This window comes from Panulirus ornatus, chromosome 14 (assembly GCF_036320965.1).
Source record: "Panulirus ornatus isolate Po-2019 chromosome 14, ASM3632096v1, whole genome shotgun sequence".
Lineage (NCBI taxonomy): Eukaryota > Metazoa > Arthropoda > Malacostraca > Decapoda > Palinuridae > Panulirus > Panulirus ornatus.
This window is the reverse complement of record NC_092237.1, coordinates 17879598-17902395: the sequence shown is the minus strand read 5'-3', so window position 1 is coordinate 17902395 and position 22798 is coordinate 17879598.

The window sequence follows — 22798 nt, the reverse complement described above, 5'->3', positions numbered from 1 at the left end:
TGTTCAGGCCCCGATCACACAAAATCTTTTTCACTCCATCGTTGCACCTCCAATTTGGTCTCCCACTTCTCCTCGTTCCCTCCACCTCCGACACATATATCCTCTTGGTCAATCTTTCCTCACTCATTCTCTCCATGTGCCCAAACCATTTCAAAACACCCTCTTCTGCTCTCTCAACCACGCTCTTTTTATTTCCACACATCTCTCTTACCCTTACGTTACTTACTCGATCAAACCACCTCACACCACACATTGTCCTCAAACATCTCATTTCCAGCACATCCATCTTCCTGCGCACAACTCTATCTATAGCCCACGCCTCGCAACCATACAACATTGTTGGAACCACTATTCCTTCAAACATACCCATTTTTGCTTTCCGAGATAATGTTCTCGACTTCCACACATTCTTCAAGGCTCCCAGAATTTTCGCCCCCTCCCCCACCCTATGATCCATTTCCGCTTCCATGGTTCCATCCGCTGCCAGATCCACTCCCAGATATCTAAAACACTTTACTTCCTCCAGTTTTTCTCCATTCAAACTTACCTCCCAATTGACTTGACCTTCAACCCTACTGTACCTAATAACCTTGCTCTTATTCACATTTACTCTTAACTATCTTCTTTCACACACTTTACCAAACTCAGTCACCAGCTTCTGCAGTTTCTCACATGAATCAGCCACCAGCGCTGTATCATCAGCGAACAACAACTGACTCACTTCCCAAGCTCTCTCATCGCCAACAGACTTCATACTTGCCCCTCTTTCCAAAACTCTTGCATTCACCTCCCTAACAACCCCATCCATAAACAAATTAAACAAGGATGGAGACATCATATATATATATATATATATATATATATATATATATATATATATATATATATATATATATATATACATATATATTTTGGACAGGATTACAATTTTACGCGTGATCAACTATATTCCTAAGAGCCCACGGAGAAAATGAAACACGATAAGTTTCCAAGCGCACTTTCGTGTAATAATCACATCATCACGGGAGACACGAGAGAGAAATATAACAGTCAGTTAATATACAACGAAGGGACGTAGCTAGGACGCCATTTGGTAAACATGCGATTGTCCAAGACCAACAATCGCATGCTTACCAAATGGCGTCCGAGCTACGTCTCTTCGTTGTATATCAGCTGACTGTTATATTTCACTCTTGTGTTTCCCCTGATGATGTGATTATTACACGAAAGTGCACTTAGGAACTTATCGTGTTTGATTTTCCCTGTGGACTCTTAGGAGTATATATATATATATATATATATATATATATATATATATATATATATATATATATATATATTATACTTTGTCGCTGTCTCCCGCGTTAACGAGGTAGCGCCAGGGAACAGACGAAAGAATGGCCCAACTCACCCACATACACATGCACATAAACGCCCACACACGCACATACACGTACCTATACATTTCAACGTATACATACATATACATGAACAGATATACATATATACACATGTACATATTCATACTTGCTGCCTTCATCCATTCTCGTCACCTCTCCGCCGCACATGAAATGGCACCCCCCTCCCCCCGCGCGCGTGCGAGGTAGCGCTAGGGAAAGACAATTAAGGCCACATTCGTTCACACTCAGTCTCTAGCTGTCATGTGTAATGCACCGAAACCGCAGCTCCCTTTCCACATTCAGGCCCCACAAAACATTCCAAGGTTTACCCCAGACGCTTCACATGCCCTGCTTCAATCCATTGACGGCACGTCGACCTCGTTATACCACATCGTCCCAATTCACTCTATTCCTTGCACGCCTTTCACCCTCCTGCATGTTCATGCCCCGATCGCTCAAAATCTTTTTCACTCCATCCTTCCACCTCCAATTTGGTGTATTGAAATGGTTTGATCAGTTTTTTTTTTTTTGTTTTTTTTTTTTTTCCAAAAGAAGGAACAGAGAATTGGGCCAGGTGAGGGTATTCCCTCAAAGGCCCAGTCCTCTGTTCTTAACGCTACCTCGCTAATGCGGGAAATGGCGAATAGTTTGAAAGAAAAGATATATATATATACATATATATATATATATATATATATATATATATATATATATATATATATATATATATATATATATATATATTTTTTTTTTTCTTTTTTTCATAGCTCAACCATAATCACACTAATCCGTGATTATCAACAGAAAACCACCAAATTTGAACAGTCATGATGATACTTCTTTTAAAAGCCAAACCATTTGCTTTCATGCAGGTAATATTCTTTTATGCTCTCATAGGCTTCTAACTTGGTTACATAAGAATTTTTTTGATATGTTTCTGTTTCTATCCATCAAGTTGTTTCTATATCTATTTATCTATCTATCTTTCTTCCTATCTATATGTATCTATCTATAATAAAGTGTCAATTTCTGGCCTGACAAAATCAGACATATACAGCCTCCACAATTCAACCTATACTCATCCCCAGTCTAAGCTCAGTGTGTTGAAGGGAGAAATGGATTTCCACACTCATAAAAGTGCCTCTTGCTTTTCCATCTTAGTAAAATAGTTTGATATGTCAAATGCCACATTTAGTAAACATATCGTTATATATGAAAATAAATTTCATACGCTTTATTACAGAAAAAATGAGAACGTTATGGATTCTAATTCAAACGTCAGATTATTTCTTCTCATTTGTCAAGTTTCTTCAAAAGAAAGCAGACATGGTCTTGTCTTTTAAGGCAATCGTATCGTATAAAATTTTATATTAAACAATCGGGGAAAGATTTGAGGACTAGGAGCTCACATCATAAGTACAGTGTTAGGATAGCCTAACACACCAGCGGCTTATTCCAACACAAAGCTACCTTTGAATACCATGTCGACTGTTTAGGAGCTAAAACCACAGCTGAATCAAATTGTCACAGCGAAAGAAAATGTAACTGAAAGGCGTTTGATCTTTGGCACATTTGATCACGATATGAGTATGTCCTTTAGCCATTTTAGATATGACAAACCGCTAAATGAGATGATTATTAAGTAGTATCTCCCAGAATAACCCTGTCCACACACCATGTAAAGGGAGGAAGGTCAGACACGTCAAGTCATATAATTAGACCTCACTGCTCACCTGCTCTCTGGGGAGATTATTGAAATACCACCTCACTGTTGCCTGGTTGCTTATAAAGACTTCAGCGCTTATATATCCCCCAACTCTGTCTAAGAATGTAATGAACGAAAGTACTCACTGTTCTTATTATCTCATTCCTATATATATATATATATATATATATATATATATATATATATATATATATATATATATATATATATATATATATATATATATATATATATATATATATATATATATATAAGTGGCAGATATAGGGTGTTTGGGTCGAGGTGGTGTGCAAAGTGAGAGGGTTAGGGAAAATGATTTGGTAAACAGAGAAGAGGTAGTAAAAGCTTTGTGGAAGATGAAAGCCGGCAAGGCAGCAGGTTTGGATGGTATTGCAGTGGAATTTATTAAAAAAGGGGGTGACTGTATTGTTGACTGGTTGGTAAGGTTATTTAATGTATGTATGACTCATGGTGAGGTGCCTGAGGATTGGCGGAATGCGTGCATAGTGCCATTGTACAAAGGCAAAGGGGATAAGAGTGAGTGCTCAAATTACAGAGGTATAAGTTTGTTGAGTATTCCTGGTAAATTATATGGGAGGGTATTGATTGAGAGGGTGAAGGCATGTACAGAGCATCAGATTGGGGAAGAGCAGTGTGGTTTCAGAAGTGGTAGAGGATGTGTGGATCAGGTGTTTGCTTTGAAGAATGTATGTGAGAAATACTTAGAAAAGCAAATGGATTTGTATGTAGCATTTATGGATCTGGAGAAGGCATATGATAGAGTTGATAGAGTTGCTCTGTGGAAGGTATTAAGAATATATGGTGTGGGAGGCAAGTTGTTAGAAGCAGTGAAAAGTTTTTATCGAGGATGTAAGGCATGTGTACGTGTAGGAAGAGAGGAAAGTGATTGGTTCTCAGTGAATGTAGGTTTGCGGCAGGGGTGTGTGATGTCTCCATGGTTGTTTAATTTGTTTATGGATGGGGTTGTTAGGGAGGTAAATGCAAGAGTCTTGGAAAGAGGGGCAAGTATGAAGTCTGTTGGGGATGAGAGAGCTTGGGAAGTGAGTCAGTTGTTGTTCGCTGATGATACAGCGCTGGTGGCGGATTCATGTGAGAAACTGCAGAAGCTGGTGACGGAGTTTGGTAAAGTGTGTGGAAGAAGAAAGTTAAGAGTAAATGTGAATAAGAGCAAGGTTATTAGGTACAGTAGGGTTGAGGGTCAAGTCAATTGGGAGGTGAGTTTGAATGGAGAAAAACTGGAGGAAGTGAAGTGTTTTAGATATCTGGGAGTGGATCTGTCAGCGGATGGAACCATGGAAGCGGAAGTGGATCATAGGGTGGGGGAGGGGGCGAAAATTTTGGGAGCCTTGAAAAATGTGTGGAAGTCGAGAACATTATCCCGGAAAGCAAAAATGGGTATGTTTGAAGGAATAGTGGTTCCAACAATGTTGTATGGTTGCGAGGCGTGGGCTATAGATAGAGTTGTGCGCAGGAGGATGGATGTGCTGGAAATGAGATGTTTGAGGACAATGTGTGGTGTGAGGTGGTTTGATCGAGTAAGTAACGTAAGGGTAAGAGAGATGTGTGGAAATAAAAAGAGCGTGGTTGAGAGAGCAGAAGAGGGTGTTTTTAAATGGTTTGGGCACATGGAGAGAATGAGTGAGGAAAGATTGACCAAGAGGATATATGTGTCGGAGGTGGAGGGAACGAGGAGAAGAGGGAGACCAAATTGGAGGTGGAAAGATGGAGTGAAAAGGATTTTGTGTGATCGGGGCCTGAACATGCAGGAGGGTGAAAGGAGGGCAAGAAATAGAGTGAATTGGAGCGATGTGGTATACAGGGGTTGACGTGCTGTCAGTGGATTGAATCAAGGCATGTGAAGCGTCCGGGGTAAACCATGGAAAGCTGTGTAGGTATGTATATTTGCGTGTGTGGACGTGTGTATGTACATGTGTATGGGGGGGGGGGTTGGGCCATTTCTTTCGTCTGTTTCCTTGCGCTACCTCGCAAACGCGGGAGACAGCGACAAAGTATAAAAAAAAAAAAAAAAAATATATATATATATATATATATATATATATATATATATATATATATATATATATATATATATATATACATATAAATCCTCTCCTCTCTTTTTTTTATTTAATTTTTTCCCAAAAAGAAGGAACAGAGAAGGGGGCCAGGTGAGGATATTCCCTCTAAGGCCCAGTCCTCTGTTCTTAACGCTACCTCGCTAACGCGGGAAAAGGCGAATAGTATGAAAAAAAAAAAAAAAATATATATATATATATATATATATATATATATATATATATATATATATATATATATATATATATATATATGTATACTTCCCGTTTATGATTATAATCTGAATGCACGAAGAAAAAGAAAACAGATAATCATTTCTATCTATATCTCACAAGGGCTTCCTTTAATATCAGGCTCCTAAAACAGACATTATTCTATATTTGAATTATCATCAAACTTCGTAAATTATATGTTACGTTCAAGATGAAGATTTTCTCAAATGAGCACGTTGAAGGCAACTTGCACTGAGAAGAAAATAAAAGAAGACTTCGTCCTTCTTTAACCATGAAATTACGTAGGATCAGGTCGGATCCAAGTTGTATAATTCCAGCCTTTTGGGTTTTTGTTAGACTGTTAATTTGAGGCAACGCTGCTGCTACTGTCACTGCCTTTGCATTAAGAGGATTATGTGAGGCATTTCGGAAATAGGACAAAAGAATCGTGACGGAAAACGCTGAAAGCGTTTATTCCAGTTAATGTACTGTATGGCAGATAACAATGGCAAGGATTTGATATACATACAAATTGTGGATGAAACAATGGGTACAATAACATCATAGGTCTCTGTGGTGTAGTGGTTAGCGTTTCCGACCATTATGCACTTACTGGCCCTCCCGGGGGTCTAACCTACGTGATTTCGAACCCTGGGCAGTTGGCCTGCAGTTCACCAAAGTGCTCATCTTTTCTTTCGAGGTTGGTCTATAAACTAGGTATCTGGCTTAGGCTAGGCCTGGTTATAGGGACAGATAGATAGATAGATATTGTAGCGCCTCAGCTAGCAAAAAAGACATAGACCAAGAAGACACCGTAATTCAGTTACTTCTATTCGAAACAAGCTTAACGTGACGTGTAGCAGGAGGATAAAATAGTACTGAAACTCTGTGTCATAACGACGATCTTTTATTTTATAAAACTGCTGTCTATTGGATCAACACGTTTATGTGTCGGTATAAAGGTGAAAAATATGTTTCAACTAAGGATATAAACAGTGGATTAGAGGAAGAGAGATGGAGAGGGCGATTATGTCAGTCACACTGTATCTTCCACTCATATTCATATGATGATATTCTACATCCTTTTCATATTAAGACACAGTCACGCAAGCACACAGTTTAGACGCAAACATTATCCCTCACTCACTGGTCGACACTTAACCCGCGGGGGAAATCGATCTCCCTCGCTGACGTCATGAGGACACGTCAAGGTGGGGGGCAGTCACGTACACTTCGACCTACTGGGAACGCTGAGGACACGTCACCACAGACGAAGTCTCCGAATTTATCGTCTTTTGATATTCTCCTTGATCGTTTCAGCTGATTTTCCTCCAGCCGAATTTCATGAGGCATTTCTAGCCGTCCATGAAGCTAGCAGGTTTATTTTTTAAATAATCTAAGACACAATAGAGAAATGCCGTCATTACCTGAGTAATTAACTATCTAATCTCTCTAATATCTAGCTGAGGTGATGTTTGATTGCCAGTATAGAGACAGTGTAGGTCAATCCAAAATCTGTAGTGATTCTGAGTACTAATCATACAACTAAAATCCAATTTTGTTTTTTATCTTCTATATATCTTTACTACGTTTCTGAGTTCAATCTATATATATCATTAATGCTACGTTCAACCTATATATTCCATTTGTGTCAATGATAATTCATGAATTACTTTAGTTCCTCCAGAGTTTATATTAAGAGTCTCCTGTAATATACAGATCACATTATTGAATCCCCTTTAATCGGTGCTAGAATTCTTCTCCTTCGAGTCTTATGAAGTAGCTTTCCAACCCAATACATCAAAAACGAAAACAAATGAACAAGGCTAATATTGTACTGATAAATAGGCTATTACATATCTTCTACATATACATGATCTTAGTGGGGAAAACATTTTTGGATATTGATGACAATTCCTTCAAAGGAGAGTTTACTCGATAAGCCTCAGAGCAGACCACACAAATTCTATTGTTCTCGTATCGCTACACAGCACCGTCATTTACCTCGTAGTTTCACCATGAAATACGAGGTAGAATATTGGGTATTTTCATGGGTCTTGCAATAAACCTTCGTGAGGATTTACTCACGACAGAAAATCAATAAAAACACGGAAAGTAAAGCGATATGCTGGTCCTCTCGTCACTACAGGAATTCCAGACGGGAACGTCATTATTAGCCTTTGTGGTGACGATGGTGAACCTGGTGGTTGTCCAGTGTGATAATGAGAGTACAGCTGGTGAACCAAGCCGCTGAGAGCAGGATTAGCTGCTGTGATGCCGCCATCATCCCTCAAACAGCTGAGCTCTGGAATTCTCTTCGTCCTCTCGTCTCGCCCTTTTTCCATGACCTTACTGTGATACCGCCATCATCCCTCAACCAGCTGAGCTCTGGAATTCTCTTCGTCCTCTCGTCTCGCCCTCTTTCCATGACCTTTCCATCTTTGCAAAACCCTGATTAATTTCGATTTCCCTTTATTTTCTTTCTACATTTTCTCTCATCCGAGATGGCCCTTGGTTGGGGCATATGTTTGATCCATGCCATTTAGGTCACTATGAAGAATATCAGGCGGGAGAGAGAGAGAGAGAGAGAGAGAGAGAGAGAGAGAGAGAGAGAGAGAGAGAGAGAGAGAGAGAGAGAGAGAGAGAGAGAGAGAGAGAGAGAAGCTTGCTGAATCATTAAAGTAAATTCATTATGTTTCTGATATTAGCCAAGCTCTTATGAGAAGGATGGTCTGCTTGCCATAATCACGAGATGGCTTTACCATAAGTTACGTTTCCTCATCGTTGTTGGAGCCAATATGATACAACCAGTGGAAATGACTTCTCTTAATAAAGTCCAAAGTACCAAAGTAAAAGCGGTTCACTTTGCTCCTCTCATTCATCTAGTCGAAGATGAAGGAGTAAAGATAAGATTGATAATGTGATGATATCAGAAAATTAATTCACGTCATTTAGAACTGTAGTTTAAACTATATATATATATATATATATATATATATATATATATATATATATATATAACATGTGCTGGACACCAGGAATAGATGATACTGATTTTCCCATGAGCGATGAAGATTCGAAACCCGGTCCTAACGCGTAGCAGGCCTCAACCATAACCACTGGACCACGCGGTGACAAAACGATTCTACCTCGGACTAAGCAGTGGTCTCATTGACCATTGTTTTGTGTTGAAATGGAAAGCTTTTGCCATTTCTTGGTCCAATGGTTAGCGTATCGGCTTGCGATGAGGTAAGACCAGGTTTCGAATCCTCGGAGTCGAGAGGTAAATCGTTATTATATATATATATATATATATATATATATATATATATATATATATATATATATATATATATATATTATCCCTGGGGATAGGGGATTAAGAATACTTCCCACGTATTCCCTGCGTGTCGTAGAAGGCGACTAAAAGGGGAGGGAGCCGGGGGCTGGAAATCCTCCCCTATCGTTTTTTTTTTTTTTTTCCAAAAGAAGAAACAGAGGGGGCCAGGTGAGGATATTCCAAAAAAAGCCCAGTCCTCTGTTCCTAACGCTACCTCGCTAACGCGGGAAATGGCGAATAGTTTAAAAGAAAGAAGAAAAGAAAAGAATATATATATATATATATATATATATATATATATATATATATATATATATATATATATATATATACATAGAGTTGTGCGCAGGAGGATGGATGTGCTGGAAATGAGATGTTTGAGGACAATGTGTGGTGTGAGGTGGTTTGATCGAGTGAGTAACGTAAGGGTAAGAGAGATGTGTGGAAATAAAAAGAGCGTGGTTGAGAGAGCAGAAGAGGGTGTTTTGAAGTGGTTTGGGCACATGGAGAGGATGAGTGAGGAAAGATTGACCAAGAGGATATATGTGTCGGAGGTGGAGGGAACAAGGAGAAGAGGGAGACCAAATTGGAGGTGGAAAGATGGAGTTAAAAAGATTTTGTGTGAACATGCAGGAGGGTGAAAGGAGGGCAAGGAAAAGAGTGAATTGGAGCGATGTGGTATACCGGGGTTGACGTGCTGTCAGTGGATTGAATCAAGGCATGTGAAGCGTCTGGGGTAAGCCATGGAAAGCTGTGTAGGTATATATATTTGCGTGTGTGGACGTATGTATATACATGTGTATGGGGGGGGTTGGGCCATTTCATTTCGTCTGTTTCCTTGCGCTACCTCGCAAACGCGGGAGACAGCGACAAAGTATAATAAATGAATATAAATATATATATATAAATATATATATATATATATATATATATATATATATATATATATATATATATATATATATATATATATATATATATATATATATATATATATATATATATATATATTATCCCTGGGGATAGGGGATTAAGAATACTTCCCACGTATTCCCTGCGTGTCGTAGAAGGCGACTAAAAGGGGAGGAAGCGGGGGGCTGGAAATCCTCCCCTCTCGTTTTTTTTTAATTTTCCAAAAGAAGGAACAGAGAATTGGGCCAGGTGAGGGTATTCCCTCAAAGGCCCAGTCCTCTGTTCTTAATGCTACCTCGCTAACGCGGGAAATGGCGAATAGTTTAAAAGAAAGAAAAGAAAAAAATATATATATATATATATATTTATATATATATATATATATATATATATATATATATATATATATATATATATATATATATATATATATATATATATATATAAGTTGATTTCTGATCAGGTAACTAAGTAAATCAAATAGAGAAATCTTATTTCACACGTATTAGAGAACCAAATACTTTTTCCCCTCTTGAGCAGCAATTCACCTCAGGTTTATTCTGACTTAGGCGATACATAGACTGCGTACAAACAAAGCGCATGCCAACGCTAGCTCTTTCCTATCACTGATCCAGCGGACTTCATATATCGTATATAGATATAAAGCATGACCAGATATGATACGTGGGTTAGTTTATAAATACATAATTCTAGTGACTACGACAACATCCAGCTTTAAGATTAGCTGATCCCGTGGCCTCACTCTCACAACACCTGGCAATTTTCGACATCGAGAACTACGAACATTTTGTTTTGTTTCTTTACACCTAACTTGCGTGGGTTTACGAACGATGATTGTAGTTGAGTATTTGACCCTAATTTTGACAGCATCGAGTATCCCTAACGGTTAGCGATGCAGTATTTATAGGTGATTCCTCTTGGCCCTAAAACCGAAATGTCAAATCAGGATTTGTTCTATCTCAAAATTGATATTAAGGCCACCGTGTCCCCAACTGCACCAGCAACTATAACTGGAGTCATCATCAGACAACTCTCATTACACATCTCTCATCACCTCTACGAGGAGGTTGTGGTTCAAGGTCTCCCACAGAATCTTGACTCGCTGAGTTATACTGACAGTGAGTTAAAGAGTGATTTACAGCCACTTAATGTGTAAAAAAAGAAGAAATTTTGGGAGGCCAGAACTGGGTGAACATTAGTATCGATGTTCTTTCAGTGGTCATAAAGCTCTATTGTCCGGGTGTCAGAAAGGGTCTAACCTCTTCCCGTCCCTATGACTGGAGGCTAAAACGGTGCACCAGTCACAAATAGCGGACTCGAACCTTTAATGGCCAGTGGTCCGATGCTCTGCCACTTGCCATCTCCCTACGTCATTTAACTTCTTACCTACATTACTGGTCAGCCGAGTGCATCAGTTGGCCAGCCAAATAATTTCCCTAAACAAAAACCATGTCTTCATGATCACTAAGAACGGCAGAGACACACTAACACGTATAAATGTATTCTGATACCTCGTGCTGAGTGTCCTTGCAAGTGATGGTGACTTTAAGACCTTTGATCTCTTTCGTTTCATTATTCCCTCTGGGGCAGTTCATCTACACTCGTTGAGTCTACCTTGGATAGATCGAATGTAGGTGTTTCTGGAAACGTCTTCACCGAACAGGATCCGAATGGTTATGACGAACACAATTACTTCTGAATGAAACTAAGCGTTCGTCTTGATCATAGCTTCTAATGAAAATGTGATGGTATAATGAGTCAGGAATTATTAATCAAGTAACATTGAAGGATACTTGTTGAACATGATGTTCGAGGCGTGATTCACTATACAAAATGGGGTGCACCACCAGACTGTCTAGGCATCACTGGGAATACAGCATCTTGCAAAACATTTGCAAAACTCATGGTACGACTTTTCTTAGGACGTTGCATATCCTCTCTGGACCTCACCCTTCCCCAACCCTCTCCACCTTAACGTGACAGGATATGAATAAAGCATCATCTCATGCACTACATGTCTCTAGTTTCCCTCCCCGACGCAATATCTTTTTCAACAGCAGACCCACAGAAGCACAACAAGATCCAGGACATTGTATCTTCCAGGGCATGGAGGACATAGAAAACGGTCATACTCAGGGTACATCACCCCCCAGGATATTGTACCTTCCTGGGTATAGCTACACAAAGGCAGGGGTATTTCACAGGGTAGGGCACCACAAGTTGCAAGACAAGGCACGGAACTTCCCAGCGCACCACTTAAGAATCAGCTAGTTTGTCTATTGCCAGTAATCAGCTGGCTGGAAACTGACAATGATTAGCGAACACCTAAGATCAGTTGATGACTATTAACACTTCCCAGGTCAGTTATGTTGGCTTTGTTATTGTTATGGTTACTGATGCTGCTACCCCCTGCGGTGTTGGTATTGACCTTCGATTCTGGTGACTTCCTGGTGTGTTGTGTGACCTGTGCCTTAGCTACTGATGATCGTTGTGGTCACTGGATGTCACCATAGTTACTGAGGATCATTCTACTCAATGTTGATTACTACTGTCACTGACGGTCTCCACAGTTACTGATAGTTGCTATGGTCGTTAATTGCCAACATAGATTCTGGAAGGCACTTTTGCCATAGAGGTTAGCGTTAAACTATTCATGACTACCACTGTACGTAGGTTTTCATGGTAGGCAAGGACACCTTGCCAATCTCTTCGGACGAGAGAACCAAGCAACGCCACGCTTCCTATCAGATATGGATGAACTGAGACAAGGTAAGCAATCTAATTTGCTCAAAGACTTCCAGGCGCGCATGCTGGACCATTAAGAGAAACCCCAGAGATCGATTCCAGAGTTGTAGATAGAGCAGCAGTGTAAACACGTTGCCCAAAATATTGCAGGACATTCTAAGACTTTGTAAAGGAAAAAAATGCTTTTGACTGCATACTCTCAGATTCTCCCAGTCTAGATGGTGGATATAACGTGGAGTTGGTATGTACTAGAAAGTCTACAGCAGCCAACCAGAGAGCGCAGAGGTCAGACGAGGTCACTGATAAGGCGAAGAGCCTTGGCAGGAGCCCCTCTTCCGGCAAATTGGATGGGCTCGCTCCAAGTAACAAAAACAAGAAGGAACTCTTGTGTTTTTTCACCAAGATGTTGGTTGGAAAAATCCTAGACGTCAGACACAAAAGTACAGCACTGATAAGCATCAAGGGACAGCTGGCGATACCTATCCTTCCTGATGCTCATTTGAATAATATACAGCCACGTTGTCAAGATGTTGAACGCGATGTCTCCTTCGTGTGGCGCTCGGCGTTAAAGAACTACGTCGAGCTGAAATTTCCAGCAGGACAGTAGACAAGGATGTTTTCCAGACCGTATCAGCATTCCAGGAACTTGAAACGCAGGGACTATGGGTGTCCGGTGAAGCTGATAAGAGATTCCGTCACGGTCATGAGCATGAAATTGCTCACAGCATCGGTACCCTGAGAGCAAAAGCCTCAAACTGTTTCACATAATCACAGGGTGTGGCATAATGCGTCGCATCTCTTGCTTGGTAATCTTGGAAATCCTTATCCAGGGGTGATTCCTCGTACCGTTTTCAAGACCAGATGAGATAGACGATATTCTTCATGACACTAAATGGTTTGTTAATCGAATGAATAGAAGAACCTACCCACTGACCAGAGTGGATGAGACAAGACAACAGCTGTTTTCCTGTGGTTCAAAAGCAATTAACAAGATCCTTCTAATCCAGACCGTCCTGCTCCAGCCAGATATCTCTGGTCACAACGTCTAGTTGATGTGCCTGGTCGATGAGTCCTCACCACCTGAGACTGCTGGATTCTAGAGAAAGCTGAAGGGAGACCACACCGAACTGAGCTACCCAAAGCGTCAGACTCCTACTGTGAGCTGATCAACTACGGATAGTTAGAAGAGAGCCACAACACGAGTGATAAGGTCGTTTTGCAAACCTGTAATTTACACAGTAACAAAGAATGCTATAGAAGTTTGAATCCAGATTTAGGCATATACTATGCGTAATGAGTGTTATGTCACGTGCACGGTTAATGTCACTGTGGATATGATGGAGATGAGTTGTTTTGAAGTGAGGACATGACCATCATTGTGAACACTGAAGATACTACCAGATAAAAGATGTCAATGCCAATCGGTAATATGGTAGTTCCACGTTCAGAGAGTATTTTGAAATATTATTTCTATTATATTTCTGTCTTCTCACGTAAGCTTCATGACTTTTTGATAATGGTTGTGTTGTGCATACGTATTTGAACAAGTATGTGCTAACAATGTCATCAGATACATAACATTTTCTTGAGATCCAATCTTGTCCATGAGCTCTGAATGGGTTTGGCCCCAAAACGAACCTCATTTCATCCAGAGGTTTGACATCTATGACCTCTGGGGAGTCTTCCCCATCCCCGCTGGAAGACGACGGAAATTCCCGTACTTTTAATGTAAACATGCTGTGAATTTTGTGTTTAGTTTTCCACTTCAGTTTTTCCATGTCATTGAATTTTTCCCTTTGAATTCCTTAAAAATGCTATATATATATATATATTATACAAACCTCCAACAACCAGGATCGAACCCGGGACCCCTTTGCCACAGGCGGAAATGCTACCGCTAGGCTATGGGCCTAGCGGTAGCATTCCCGGCTGTGGCACAGGGGTTCCGGGTTCGATTCTGGCTGTTATAGGTTTGTATGTTGTATGAAGGTGCGTGTTCATATGTACTTTATTCGTATATATATATATATATATATATATATATATATATATATATATATATATATACATATTTATATATATATTGGAAAGGATCACAATTTTGCGCGCGATCAAGTATATTTCTATGAGTCCAGGGGGAAAATGAAACACGATAAGTTCCCAAGTGCACTTTCGTGTAATAATCACATCTTCAGGGGAGACACAAGAAAGAAATATAACAGTCAGTTGATATATAACGAAGAGACGTAGTTAAGACGCAATTTGGTTAACAAGAGATTGTCTAAGACAACTACTTGTTTACCAAATGGCGTTCTATGTATATATATATATATATATATATATATATATATATATATATATATATATATATATAGATAGATAGATAGATAGATAGATAGATAGATAGGTAGATATATACATATATATATATATATATATATATATATATATATATATATATATATATATATATAGATAGATAGATAGATAGATAGATAGATAGATAGATAGATAGATAGATAGATTTTAACAAAGATGTGACCCTAAATTCTATCGACAGTGATGGATTCCATTTTCTATTTTCACAGCATTTCGTAAGCACAGACTACAAATTATACGTATTTCTAGCAAAAGAAATAATGAAACACTGTGTTTTTCATGAAATGTTTCAAAAGCCATTACACATTAACTGCATAACGGGTTAAAAGATTTTCCTGAAGACTGTGTTCCATCATTCATTTGAATATTGTGACATTTTTGAATATTCAATCTTTTAAAGAATATTCCTTTTTTAAAGTTTCAATGCTCTTTATTTCTTTATATAGATTACATGCTATAAACGAGGTGAGAAAGATGATTTGATGAAGATCATATCAACGTACGGGATATAAAAAATCTTTATTTCTGTTCATGCGCATGGAGCAGTCGCATAAACATTCAAAAGAAAACTTGACATGTGGTTGAATTCATTCCCAGATGAACCTGGAGTAGACTCTGCAGCGGAGAGGAATAGTTTTATTTGTCAAGCATGACGTGCGGTGAGCGCTGCGCGCTAGTCCTGATCACACACACACACACACACACACACACACACACTCTCTCTCTCTCTCTCTCTCTCTCTCTCTCTCTCTCTCTCTCTCTCTCTCTCTCTCTCTCTCTCTCTCTCTCTCTCTCCACCATTCAACCAGACACTGATGCTGCGCCAGGTGGTACAAATGCCCCTCCCCCCCGCACGCACACACACACACACACACACACACACACACACACACACAACCACACACACGTGTTGTTGACAAGTTGGCATAAAGAAAACCGTTTAACTTCCAGTATATATTTTTTCAGACCTGCTGTTGGTGCTCGGCTGTGAGAAACTGCGCAACTTTTCATTACTGTCGCGAAAAGTTATTGTTGATTTTACCTACAAATCTTCTCCAACCTCCCCCTCTCCCACCCCCAACACATATGAATTTATTTTGTAGTCAGCGTTTCGAAAAAGTTTTCCCCATGGCTTATGGTGGACCACAACACTGCCTCCCAGCCCTGTGTGACCCACAACACTGCCTCCCAGCCCTGTGTGACCCACAACACTGCCTCCCAGCCCTGTGTGACCCACAACACTGCCTCCCAGTACTGTGTGACCCACAATACTGCCTCCCGGTACTGTGTGACCCACAACACTGCCTCCCGGTACTGTGTGACCCACAACACTGCCTCCCGGTACTGTGTGACCCACAACACTGCCTCCCAGTACTGTGTGACCCACAACACTGCCTCCCAGTACTGTGTGACCCACAACACTGCCTCCCAGTACTGTGTGACCCACAACACTGCCTCCCAGTACTGTGTGACCCACAACAACACTACCTCCTGGTACTGTGTGACCCACAACAACACTGCCTCCCGGTACTGTGTGACCCACAACAACACTGCCTCCCGGTACTGTGTAACCCACAACGCTGCTTCCTGGTCCTGTCTGACCTACAGCACTGCCTACTGGCTCTTTTTGACCTATATCACTGCACAGTTCCCCTTGACCCACGACACTACTTCACGGCACTATGTGAGCCATAACACAGCCTCCCAGCTCTAGGTGAACCACGACATTGTGTGACCCAAAATATAACACTGCGTTCCGGCCCCCTCTGTGACCCACGTCACTGCCGCTCGGCGCTGTGTGACCCACAACACTATTTTCCAGGTCATAGCTCACCCACGACACTCCCGTCTGGCTCTGGGTGACCCATCTCTGAAGCAAACAATCATAGAGGGGGAAAAATTACAACGCTAAAAGTACATCTACTATGTAATGACAGACTCTCAACCCTCAGTTCTTACAAAGCCAACCATACCGTATCACTCACAATCAGCTTTCCATTTCCTGATCAACCATATACCGGAAAAATAGTGATGCGCAGTAATTCATCGTAAACACACAAAAAACAACCGCCGATTCCAAAACCGTTGATGAGCAGCTTTACAACAAGCAACTTACAATCATGCAATACACAACCTGTTGTTTCTTCTTACTTCAACCTCACTTGACACTTGACCACGCTTCTTTACCTTGACATTCATGTCGAGGGGTGGCGTTAAGAATCTTTTGTGTGAGAGTGCGTCGGAGGACAGTGTCAAAAGCTTTGATGGACTCAATTGCCACTCGTATTGTGCGGGAAGGGGGATATGGTTAACTGAAGCTATCGAGGATATGAAGCATTGGGTCTGTGTAAATTTTTGCTGACACATTTTTTATTTTTTTTAGATGTAGTTGAATCTTAATGAAAGTTTTGTGGAATTAACATGATAAACAAGAGGCATATCATCAGGATCATCACAACTTCGGCATTCGTCCAATATAAACTATTGCATGCATCTCACACGAATGGTTAGTATGCATTATCGCTGCACCGTTAAGTAACAAGATCGTCCAAGATTTCTCTGTTTAATCTTATATTCGGCAGTTATCAGAGTTTTCATTTGCTCTATCGTTTTCTGCCTGTTTTCTTCTCTTCGTAACTCGTTGATACTTTCAATCATCCTTAAAGAGATGCTCACTACAGCGCCTACTATATCTTTTTAAAGTAGGATAATCCTCAAATTCATTCTTGTTTTGGTACTTTGGGATCATCGCCATTTCTTTGATTAACGAATCTATGCATTTCAAGGTGAAGTCAGGAAGTGTAAATTAAATCATCGCGAGGAGTTGTAACATACATCTCAAAGAGGTTTTCAAAGTTAAAGAAAAATCAATTCAATTTGTGTCACGGATTCTTCATCCAACTTTACGGCCGTTTTGGGCCTAGGGTCTAGACGCCTATGCAGTGTCGCTTTATCTATACCACTGCAGAGAATGTACATTGTATAAATCATGGAGTTGTGCTGGTAAAAATCTCAGAGTTGTGGCAAATTACGTACTTTCAAAAAGAATATGTTTATCTCCGCGTCTTCTGAGGGTTCCAGGTCTTATGTATGTCAGGGACTTCAAGTTTTCCAGGAAATAAACTTGACACGTCATTACCTCTAAGCACCCGGCCACTAGATAGCCCACAGCAAGCAAATACAGAAAGACAACTTGCCATGGACATATATCTTTATCCCATTTTCCTCATGACGAGAGCTGACAACTGTCTCTATATTCCGAGAACACATTGAGCTTGAAGGACAAGAGGAAAGCCTCTTAGGGAGCAACCATCCTATTATAGACGGAAAGAGGGAAAGATCTCTCTCGGTGATGTCGGAATTCCCTGAGGAGGCGGATCCTGCTCAATACCCCGTCGCTCGTCAGCAGGGAGCAGCAGAGAAGCGGTAAGTGCATTACCGTCACAAACAACGAGGCTTGTTACGAGAGGATCATAACTTTGAATAAATGTACAACTTACAGACTTAAGATTCAACTTCCGAATAAAGAATTAATGTTTCCTTGAAGTAAAACTCCCGGGAGAGAACAGCTCATGTGAAGAAACACACAGAGGAGACTTCAACTTTGACATTGAAGCATTTCATTGAAGCATTTGCTAAGAAACTACCGTCTTTCTCACCGATTAATCTTAACTGTAAGGAAAAGATATTCCTTGTATCAAATGATGTTATATATGAAAAGATACTTAGATGTGCCAGTGAAGAAATTCTTCGCAGGTAATAAAGGAAGTGTTTCTGGATGTGATTGTCTTGTCATTATTGAATTAAGATCACTTCCAAGGGTACGCGAGATCTAACCAACTCATTCCTTTCAACCTGACTGCGTTCAGCTGAAATTTATTTGGTCTTTAGATACATAATGATAGAGACATTGAACTATACAAAGACTAGGCTGACAATAATGATGTAATAAGGAATGGATATACACACATAACTCACGGAGGATTGAAATCCGCCCCTCCAGTTTTACTAATCGAAAAGAAGGAGCAAAGAAGGGGCCTAAGTGAGGATTTTCCCTCTAAGGCTTAGTCCTCTGTTCTTAACGCGACCTCGTCAACGCGGGAAACTGCAAATATGTAAATATACATAATTGATAAATCACCAGCTACTCGAATGTCCCAACTAGTAACATAAGCCAAATTCCCCCAACCAAATCATATGAATCCCACCTGGTTGCCCGGAGTTGTATGCACAGGATGCTGCCCAACCTGCCAATTGTTTCCTACGTCCAATACCAACATAATATAAAGACTTAGAGCTAAACGTTTTGCCACTATCGGTGTTACCCATTAAATGTGTATAACCTATGGCAACTTCTCAAGAAACAGAGGAATGTGAGTGTAAAACCTCTATACGGAAGCTCGGAAAATATCGGAATGGCAATATTCAAGAAAGAGAAGTAATGTGAGTGTTAATCTTTTGCATAGACGTCCGGAAAATATAAGATTATATATATATATATATATATATATATATTTCCATTTGTCAGTCGAGGTATATGAGGCTATATTGCTGACATCCTCCGGATGGACTTTTATTGATAATGACAATGTTGGCAAGGTCTCGTGGTGCTACTGTAGTAGCTTCGTGTTATGAACATATACCACACCAAACGTATATGTAGAACCACTCAGCACCTCGAGATCCCCATGCGTGCCTATCATGCTTTGAGTCGTTATGACAATTAAGGTTCTCTCTCTCTCTCTCTCTCTCTCTCTCTCTCTCTCTCTCTCTCTCTCTCTCTCTCTCTCTCTCTCTCTCTCTCTCTCTCTCTCTCTCTCTCTCTCTCTCTCTCTCTCTCTCTCTCTCTCTCTCTCTCTCTCTCTCACACACACACACACACACAAAACTTGGTTATAATGAAGTTTCTGCGTTCGTATCTTTTCCATTCTTTTTTACTGGATGGCGTCAAGACATCAAGGACGCTCCAACTCTCCCGAAGCACATACCCCAAAATATCATGAAAAGATAAGAAATATGAAGATTAGGTTTGTGAATTATGTTGGATTTCGTTGATTCCATAACTATATCATCAAACACTATGGATATTTTATGTTCGCTGTATAAGAAGAGAATGTGAATCTCATCCATGACCCTCTGGATGTGAATCTTTATGCATCTTGTCCCAGTAAAAAAGCTCGCTATTGATATTCTCTCCTTCCAAGCAATTTACGTCATCTCTCCCAGTGAGATTTCGCTACCCTGTCCGTGGTCCTGGGGGACAGAGGAGGAACTTCCTCTACTCAGATCATACCAGTCGTTCAGCCACTGCAGAAAGCAAACGAACCCTGATCCCACAGTTGGTATTTCCGAAACTGGTATAGAAAAAGAACAGCCATCCAAAGCTCAGCCCACATTTTCCATCTTAATATACTAATCAATCTTACAAAGATATCTTTCTTCACGTAAAATAAGTCCGTTTTCTTTTTTATTTCTACAAGCAAATACATGTCTAAAGTAACATCTTCACGTAGAAACCAGAGAAATAAACGACTCCTACATCCATTACCAGAGTCTGATGGACCTAACCCACTAGAAGGGGATGGCACGAATGTCCCTACCCACGGGGATAGGATGGCACGGATGTCCTTACCCACTGGAAGGGGATGGCACGGATGTCCTTACCAACGGGGAGGGAATGACACGAATGTCCTTGCCCCACAGGGAGGGGATGACACAAATGTCCCTACCCACGGGGATGGGATGGCACGAATGTCCCTACCCACGGGGAGGGGATGACACGGATGTCCCTACCCACGGGGATGGGATGGCACGAATGTCCTTACCCACGGGGAGGGGATGACACGGATGTCCTTACCCACTGGAAGGGGATGTCACGAATATCCCTACCCACTGGAAGGGGATGGCACGGATGTCCTTACCCACTGGAAGGGGATGACACGAATGTCACTACCCACTGGAAGGGGTTGACACGGATGTTCTTACCCACTGGAAAGGGATGACACGAGTGTCCCTACCAACTGGGAGGGGATGACACGGAAGTCTTTACCTACGGGGAGTGGATGACACGGATATCCGTCCCTACTGCCAGCTTTGATAGGATTTCCGATCATAATGCTTTCCATACCATGTACCTTTGAGAATCATACGCGTGCGACAAGTCTCGTGATTCGGTCACGTGCGAATCTAAGGAAAGAATTACATGCGATACGTTTTCCGGAATAATACTGACCGATGACAGATATAGGGACAGAGAGAGAGAACAAAACGAATCCTTGATGTTGATATGGGGAGTTACGGCACGAGGCCTGAGACAGGACCTTGTAAAGTAATCTAAGTTGTGGTTACTAGTTTAAGCTGAATGGTTAATTAGGTTCCCGATATTTCATACTGTCCTGAGGAAAACTTTGTCCAGGAGTTTTCAAGGAATTACGGCAGCCTCGCAGTTGCTGGAACTGGGGAGAGGATTTCCGCGTGAAGTAATTAATTAGAGAATTCTTCTATTTGTCTGATCTTCATGGTTTAATTACATATGTTGGTCCAGTTTTACGTTCAAGCGAAAACGCAGACTTTCTCTCGTGCCTACTTTAACTCTGAAGAAAGACTTTATATATATATATATATATAAATATATATATATATAATATATATATATATATATATATATATATATATATATATATATATATATATATATATATATATATATATATATATATATATATTTATATATATGTATAAAGTGCAACATACCACTATGAGTATTTCAAACAGTTTTTGGAGCATCGATTTCGAAATTATCATGGTATATAGGGTTGACTATCGTGTTTTAAAACCTTCCTATTGCACATACAACTTCAACTTAACGCCCGCAGTATGGTAGTAGAGACGCTGGTAACATGCTACACCTCTATTGTATTTATTACATATAATCTACGAATGAACGAAGAGGTGAGAAACTCTCGTAATAAGGGTTGTACTTACCGCGAGACAATTGAAAGAATGTACAACAGAAAGCGGCAGGAGGTCAAGAGGAAGGTGCAAGGGCTACGAGAAAAGGACGAATTAGAGTTGGAGTGAGCGAGTATCGACATACATCAGAAAGAAGAAAATGTTTTGAAATGAACTTAACAGCGTGAAATACAATAAGAGAATAAATAGATACATCAGTAAAGGGAGTAAACGCGGAAACGAGAACAGACAGTGCAAAGTGGAGATAGAATGAGCCTTTGAAGGATTATTGAATGTGTTTGATGATAGCGCTGCAGGAGGGTGTAAGGCTCTCACGAAATAGAGTGAATTGGAATGATGCGATAAACAGGAAGGCGACGTGCTGTCAGTGGACTAAACAAGAGCATCTGAAGCGGTCAAGGGAAACCACAGGAGAGGTCTGTGGGGACTGCTTGTAAATGAGGGAGCTGTCGTATTGGTGTATTACAAATGACTGCCAGAGAATGGATGTGAGCGAATAAGGTCATTTATACGTCTGTTCCAGGCGCTACCTTGTTAACGTGGGAAATGGCAAACGAGTGAGTGTGTGTGTTTGTATGTATATATATATATATATATATATATATATATATATATATATATATATATATATATATATATATATATATATATAGATAGATAGATAGAGAGGTAGAGATATCGCTACCTCGCTAACACAAGAGACGACTATCAAGTATAATGAAAATAAGCAAATTGATATATATATATATATATATATATATATATATATATATATATATATATATATATATATATATATATATATATATTTGTGTTGTCTTTTCCTAGCGCTTCCTCGCACACAGGAGGGGGGAGGGGGTTGTTATTCCATGTGTGGCGGGGTGGCGAAGGGAATAAATAAAGGCATATAGTATGAATTATGTACATGTGTATATATGTATATGTCTGTGTGTGTATATATGTGTATATTGAGATGTATAGGTATGCATATTTG